Source organism: Thalassophryne amazonica, chromosome 6 (genome assembly GCF_902500255.1).
Source record: "Thalassophryne amazonica chromosome 6, fThaAma1.1, whole genome shotgun sequence".
Taxonomy (NCBI): domain Eukaryota; kingdom Metazoa; phylum Chordata; class Actinopteri; order Batrachoidiformes; family Batrachoididae; genus Thalassophryne; species Thalassophryne amazonica.
The window spans coordinates 40,051,180-40,059,011 of NC_047108.1; the positions used below are offsets into that span (position 1 = coordinate 40,051,180).

The following is a 7,832-nucleotide window of genomic DNA, read 5'->3' on the forward strand; positions in this document are numbered from 1 at the left end:
CTACTCCCTGGCTAAAACTGTTGCCTCTAAGTTTAGTCTGGCAATGTTGCTTGAAAATCTTGAACCCATTAGAGCGTGGTCTGCCTCATGTCTGTAGTGAGAAGAACTGGGACACTTCAAGGTAATCAATCCCATTAAGAATGCTATGCACTTGTAGAATGTCAGTTCTTCTGTGCCTGTACTTTAACGTGGGTAAGTGAAGTGTTTGCAGACGTTCAGTGTAAGGCAGAGTTTTCAGGTCCTTAACAAGCTTCGTTGCACGTCTCTGTACTTTTTCAATCCTGTCCTCATCTCGCCTGTACACAGGGTGGGTAACAACTGTGCAGTACTCAACTATAGGCCTCGCTAGAGATTTGTATAGTTGCTTAAAGGTTGTGGATTGCATGTCGTGGAATGAATGCTTGATTAGTCCCAGCCTTGCATTTGATTTAGCCACTGCAGCATCGTGGTGGGCACTGAAAGTCAGTGTGTCATCAAACAAGACACAGAGGTCCTTTTCTTCTTTTGACAAGTTAAATGGCAACTGCCATTTGCACGACCATGAGTACAGGCTGTTCAAGTCTTCTTGTAGGGAGTCAATATCAGCTTGTTCTTTAAGTGGCGCGAAGATCTTGCTGTCATCGGCAAATAGAGCTGTTGCAGACTTAATTGTGTCTGGTAAATCATTTATGAAGATCAGAAATAGCGTTGGGCCTAGTACCGACCCTTGTGGTATACCACTGGTGACGTTGGCCCAGTCCGATAATGTGTCATCCACTCTGACCCTTTGTTTTCTTCCTAGCAGAAATGATTTCATCCAGTCATGAAGTATTTTTCTGATGCCAAATGCTTGTAACTTTTCTAATAAAAGTTGGTGAGGTACTGCGTCAAACGCCTTTTGAAAGTCAAGATATACACAATCAAAAGGCGTGCACTTGTCTAAGAGGTCTGTCCATTGCTCAGTCACAGTAAGAAGTTGGGTGCAGCACGACCTTCCACTCCGGAATCCATGTTGACCTGGGGTAAACAGTTTGTTGTTGTCAATGTAGCGCAGGACGTGTTTTCTCACAGTTCTTTCCATCAGCTTACCGCATACACTCGTCAGGCTCACAGGTCTATAGTTGCTAGGGTCTGAACGCTTCCCCTTCTTGAAAATCGGGACTACCGTGGCCTCTTTCCACCAGGAAAGGACTAGACCTGCATCCATGGACTTGGTGAAGATTTTGGCTAGTGGCTTGGCGATCTGTCTACTGGTTTCTTTTAGGATTTGTGGATGGATGCCGTCAGGCCCTGCAGATCTCCCACTTTTTATAGCTTTGATTTCATCACAGATGGCCTGCTCAGTAATGTCGACTGTGGTGAGGAAAGATTCAAGCTCCGGTGTTCTTGCCTTTGGGATATCTTCTAAACTTTCGTGTGTGAATACGCTTGAGAAGAAAGAGTTGAGAAATTTGGCCTTTTCTTCAGGGTTAATGGCAGAAGTTCCGTCTTTGCGTGTTAACGTGGGTATGCCACTGTCCTTGCTGAGCTGAGACTTCACATACCCCCAAAACTCTTTTGGGTTGTCTTTTACATGGTCAGCTATTCTCCGTTCGTAATTTGATCTGGCCTCCCGTATCATCTTGGTAGCTTTATTTCTGGCCAATCGGTAACTTTCAAGGTTTTCTATAGTCTTGTTCTTTCTATATTTATTATGGGCTTGGTGTTTCTCTTTGATAGCATTTATTGCTTCTGTGGTCATCCACTTCTTTCTTGACTTTCCAAACTTAGCCAAAGGTACATACTTTTGGGTGACTGCTTGCAAAATGCTCTCGAACTTATTCCAAGAATCCTCGACATTTAAACCATTTAGAAATGAGTCCCAGTCGCATGTTTCCAGGTCACTTCGCATGTCATCATAGTTGGCTCTATAAATGTTTAGTTTTTTCTGTCCGAGCTTTGACTGTTACTTGCGTACTTCAGGTGATACAACAAGGTAATATGATCACTTTTCCCGAGCGGTGGCTGGTACTGTACTTCACTTATGAGGCTGGGGTTGTCGGTCAGTATAAGGTCGAGTAGAGATTCTCTCTGACCTTCTCTGAACGGGTGCATTCTGTCACTAACTAAGTTAGGTAGTTGTCTTGGAAACAATTGATGAACCTGCTTGAAGAGGTACTTGAACTGGATTGGCTTATCCAGTCGATGTCATGCAGGTTAAAGTCTCCACAAAGCACCAGTTCATCATGGTCCATTGCACAGATAACATTGATTTGTTCCATAAGAATGTTGTCATAATTAACATCTGAGGATGGGCTACGATATGTATTGCATAATACAACTGTTTTGTTGTCAAGGACTGTACTGGTTATGACTGTCAACCAGGGCTGAACAGTAAATTTGCTTGGTAGGGATATGATTTCTTGTGCAAGTTATGGTGCCACGTCTCATGACTTCAGCGCAGTACATAGTATAGCCTTGGATTTTGAAGTCAATCTCACAGATCAGAGCATCTGATGAATATTTAGGAAGGACCTTATTTAGGCATATAAAATCTGGCTTGTCCATCTCCACACGCAAGAAGAATTCATCTTTTTTATAACTGAGACTGTCAACATTGGCTTGCATGATTTAGATTGATGTGATGTTTCCCAGGTTAGCTTGGGACGTGACTGAAACAGGGTCAGTACACTCCTTAAAAACATTGGCATGGTTAAAAACACTAGTGGCAGAGACACTATCAATAAAAATACCTGCGGAAATTTCCGAGGTAGAACTGTTGGAGTTGCATAACTGGTAAATAGCACCGAAATCACCCGTGTTCGTAAAATCATCAACACTAAAAACACATTGGCCATTTAAAATGTACTCCTCACTATCATTAAAAAGATACTTCAGATCATATAAAATTGTGTCATCACAAGATAAAAGCATAGACCGTTTAATAGTTGGCTTAGGCTGTGTCTGAGGTGTTGTCTGGTGGTTGGCTCTCACTGCGGTATTGTATCACTTCCTGTTCTGGAGCACAGCGGTGTTTTGCTGTATCTGTTAGCTGTTTAATCTGCGTAGTTAGATTGATCTAGATAACGATTTGTTTCACAGTGTAATCTTCATGTGCCTTAACTAAAGCATTCACTCTGCTGAATCACCTCTAAATTATTTACACATTATTCACTTTGTGTGTTTTTAGGAATCCGCTAGCTTAGCGCAGCTACTAGCTCTTAGCCGGTTTAGCATGGTGGCTTCTCCTGTCTCTCCCGCACTTTTCTGCTCTGGGTGTGAAATGTTTAGTTATTCCTCGGCCTCCTTTAGCAGTAATGGTATTTGTAATAAGTGTAGCTTATTCGTAGCTTTGGAGGCCAGGCTGGGCGAATTGGAGACTCGGCTCCGCACCTTGGAAAATCCTACAGCTAGCCAGGCCCCTGTAGTCGGTGCACACCATGGTAGCTTAGCCGCCGTTAGCTGTCCACCAGCAGATCCCGAGCAGCCGGGTTAACAGGCTGGCTGGGTGACTGTGAGGAGGAAGCGTAGTCCTAAACAGAAGCCCCCTGTACACCACCAACCCGTTCACATCTCTAACCGTTTTTCCCCACTCGGCGACACACCCGCCGAGGAACAAACTCTGGTTATTGGCGACTCTGTTTTGAGAAATGTGAAGTTAGCGACACCAGCAACCATAGTCAGTTGTCTTCCGGGGGCCAGAGCAGGCGACATTGAAGGAAATTTGAAACTGCTGGCTAAAGCTAAGCGTAAATTTGGTAAGATTGTAATTCACGTCGGCAGTAACGACACCCGGTTACGCCAATTGGAGGTCACTAAAATTAACATTGAATCGGTGTGTAACTTTACAAAAACAATGTTGGACTCTGTAGTTTTCTCTGGGCCCCTCCCCAGTCGGACCGGGAGTGACATGTTTGGCCTCATGTTCTCCTTGAATTCCTGGCTGTCTGAGTGGTGTCCAAAAAATTAGGTGGGCTTCATAGATAATTGGCAAAGCTTCTGGGGAAAACCTGGTCTTGTTAGGAGAGACGGCATCCATCCCACTTTAGAGGGAGCAGCTCTCATTTCTAGAAATCTGGCCAATTTTATTAAACCCTCCAAACCGCGACTATCCAAGGTTGGGACCAGGAAGCAGAGTTGTAGTCTTACACACCTCTCTGCAGCTTCTCTCCCCTTGCCATCCCCCCAATACCCCATCCCCGTAGAGACGGTGCCTGCTCCCAGACCACTAACAACCAGTAAAAATCTATTTAAGCATAAAAATTCAAAAAGAAAAAATAATATAGCACCTTCAACTGCACCACAGACTCAAACAGTTAAATGTGGTTTATTAAACATTAGGTCTCTCTCTTCTAAGTCTCTGTCAGTAAATGATATAATAATTGATCAACATATTGATTTATTCTGCCTTACAGAAACCTGGTTACAGCAGGATGAATATGTTAGTTTAAATGAGTCAGCACCCCCGAGTCACATTAACTGTCAGAATGCTCGTAGCTCGGGCTGAGGGGGAGGATTAGCAGCAATCTTCCACTCCAGCTTATTAATTAATCAAAAACCCAGACAGAGCTTTAATTTATTTGAAAGCTTGACTCTTAGTCTTGTCCATCCAAATTGGAAGTCCCAAAAACCAGTTTTATTTGTTGTTATCTATCGTCCAACTGGTCGTTACTGTGAGTTTCTCTGTGAATTTTCAGACCTTTTGTCTAACTTAGTGCTTAGCTCAGATAAGATAATTATAGTGGGCGATTTTAACATCCACATAGATGCTGAGAATGACAGCCTCAACACTGCATTTAATCTATTATTAGACTCAATTGGCTTCACTCAAAATGTAAATGAGTCCACCCACCACTTTAACCATACTTTAGATCTTGTTCTGACTTATGGTATGGAAATTGAAGACTTAACAGTATTCCCTGAAAACGCTTCTGTCTGATTATTTCTTAATAACATTTACATTTACTTTAATGGACTACCCAGCAGTGGGGAATAAGTTTCGTTACAGTAGAAGTCTTTCGGAAAGCGCTGTAACTAGGTTTAAGGATATGATTCCTTCTTTATGTTCTCCAGTGCCATATACCAACACAGTGCAGAGTAGCTACCTAAACTCTGTGAGTGAGATAGATTATCTCGTCAGTAGTTTTACATCCTCATTGAGCACAACTTTGGATGCTGTAGCTCCTCTGAAAGAGAGAGCCTTATATCAGAGGTGCCTGACTCCGTGGTATAACTCACAAACTCGCAGCTTAAAGCAGATAACCCGTAAGTTGGAGAGGAAATGGCGTCTCACTAATTTAGAAGATCTTCACTTAGCCTGGAAAAAGAGTCTGTTGCTCTATAAAAAAGCCCTCCGTAAAGCTAGGACATCTTATTACTCATCACTAATTGAAGAAAATAACAACCCCAGGTTTCTTTTCAGCACTGTAGCCAGGCTGACAAAGAGTCAGAGCTCTATTGAGCCGAGTATTCCTTTAACTTTAACTAGTAATGACTTCCTGACTTTCTTTGCTAATAAAATTTTAACTATTAGAGAAAAAATTACTCATAACCATCCCAAAGACATATCGTTATCTTTGGCTGCTTTCAGTAATGCTGGTATTTGGTTAGACTCTTTCTCTCCGATTGTTCTGTCTGAGTTATTTTCATTAGTTACTTCCTCCAAACCATCAACATGTCTATTAGACCCCATTCCTACCAGGCTGCTCAAGGAAGCCCTACCGTTAATTAATGCTTCGATCCTAAATATGATCAATCTATCTTTATTAGTTGGCTATGTACCACAGGCTTTTAAGGTGGCAGTAATTAAAGCATTACTTAAAAAGCCATCACTTGACCCAGCTATCTTAGCTAATTATAGGCCAATCTCCAACCTTCCTTTTATCTCAGAAATTCTTGAAAGGGTAGTTGTAAAACAGCTAACTGATCATCTGCAGAGGAATGGTCTATTTGAAGAGTTTCAGTCAGGTTTTAGAATTCATCATAGTACAGAAACAGCATTAGTGAAGGTTACAAATGATCTTCTTATGGCCTCAGACAGTGGACTCATCTCTGTGCTTGTCCTGTTAGACCTCAGTGCTGCTTTTGATACTGTTGACCATAAAATGTTATTACAGAGATTAGAGCATGCCATAGGTATTAAAGGCACTGCGCTGCGGTGGTTTGAATCATATTTATCTAATAGATTACAATTTGTTAATGTAAATGGGGAGTCTTCTTCACAGACTAAGGTTAATTATGGAGTTCCACAAGGTTCTGTGCTAGGACCAATTTTATTCACTTTATACATGCTTCCCTTAGGCAGTATTATTAGAAAGCATTGCTTAAATTTTCATTGTTACGCAGATGATACCCAGCTTTATCTATCCATGAAGCCAGAGGGCACACACCAATTAGTTAAACTGGAGGAATGTTTTACAGACATAAAGTCATGGATGACCTCTAATTTCCTGCTTTTAAATTCAGATAAAACTGAAGCTATTGTACTTGGCTCCACAAATCTTAGAAACATGGTGTCTAACCAGATCCTTACTCTGGATGGCATTACCCTGACCTCTAGTAATACTGTGAGAAATCTTGGAGTCATTTTTGATCAGGATATGTCCTTCAATGCGCATATTAAGCAAATCTGTAGGACTGCTTTTTTGCATTTGCGCAATATCTCTAAAATTAGAAAGGTCTTGTCTCAGAGTGATGCTGAAAAACTAATTCATGCATTTATTTCCTCTAGGCTGGACTATTGTAATTCATTATTATCAGGTTGTCCTAAAAGTTCCCTGAAAAGCCTTCAGTTAATTCAAAATGCTGCAGCTAGAGTACTGATGGGGACTAGAAGGAGAGAGCATATTTCACCCATATTGGCCTCTCTTCATTGGCTTCCTGTTAATTCTAGAATAGAATTTAAAATTATTCTTCTTACTTATAAGGTTTTGAATAATCAGGTCCCATCTTAGGGACCTCATAGTACCATATCACCCCAATAGAGCGCTTCGCTCTCAGACTGCAGGCTTACTTGTAGTTCCTAGGGTTTTTAAGAGTAGAATGGGAGGCAGAGTCTTCAGCTTTCAGGCTCCTCTCCTGTGGAACCAGCTCCCAATTCGGATCAGGGAGACAGACACCCTCTCTACTTTTAAGATTAGGCGTAAAACTTTCCTTTTTGCTAAAGCTTATAGTTAGGGCTGGATCAGGTGACCCTGAACCATCCCTTAGTTATGCTGCTATAGACTTAGACTGCTGGGGGGTTCCCATGATGCACTGAGTGTTTCTTTCTCTTTTTGCTCTGTATGCACCACTCTGTATTTAATCATTAGTGATTGATCTCTGCTCTCTTCCACAGCATGTCTTTTTCCTGATTCTCTCCCCTCAGCCCCAACCAGTCCCAGCAGAAGACTGCCCCTCCCTGAGCCTGGTTCTGCTGGAGGTTTCTTCCTGTTAAAAGGGAGTTTTGCCTTCCCACTGTCGCCAAGTCCTTGCTCACAGGGGGTTGTTTTGACCGTTGGGTTTTTCTATAATTATTGTATGGCTTTTGCCTTACAATATAAAGCGCCTTGGGGCAACTGTTTGTTGTGATTTGGCGCTATATAAATAAAATTGATTTGATTTGTTTGTCACTCTCTGGTTGGGGACGAAAACGCTTTGTCCTGATCCTCCCCTTGAAGATGGTTAGATTTTCTTCACCTGCATTTGTGCACCTTACTACACTCAACAAAAATATAAACGCAACACTTTTGGTTTTGCTCCCATTTTGTATGAGATGAACTCAAAGATCTAAAACTTTTTCCACATACACAATATCACCATTTCCCTCAAATATTGTTCACAAACCAGTCTAAATCTGTGATAGTGAGCACTTCTCCTTTGCTGAGATAATCAAT

The 7,832-nt window shown here is 41.8% G+C and overlaps 1 protein-coding gene across 2 annotated transcripts in view; it reads left to right on the plus strand.

Annotated features, from left to right (window-relative positions):
- hsd17b10 (hydroxysteroid (17-beta) dehydrogenase 10) overlaps positions 1-7,832 on the plus strand; it is a 62,422-nt gene that overhangs the window by 30,839 nt on the left and 23,751 nt on the right. The window lies entirely within an intron of this gene.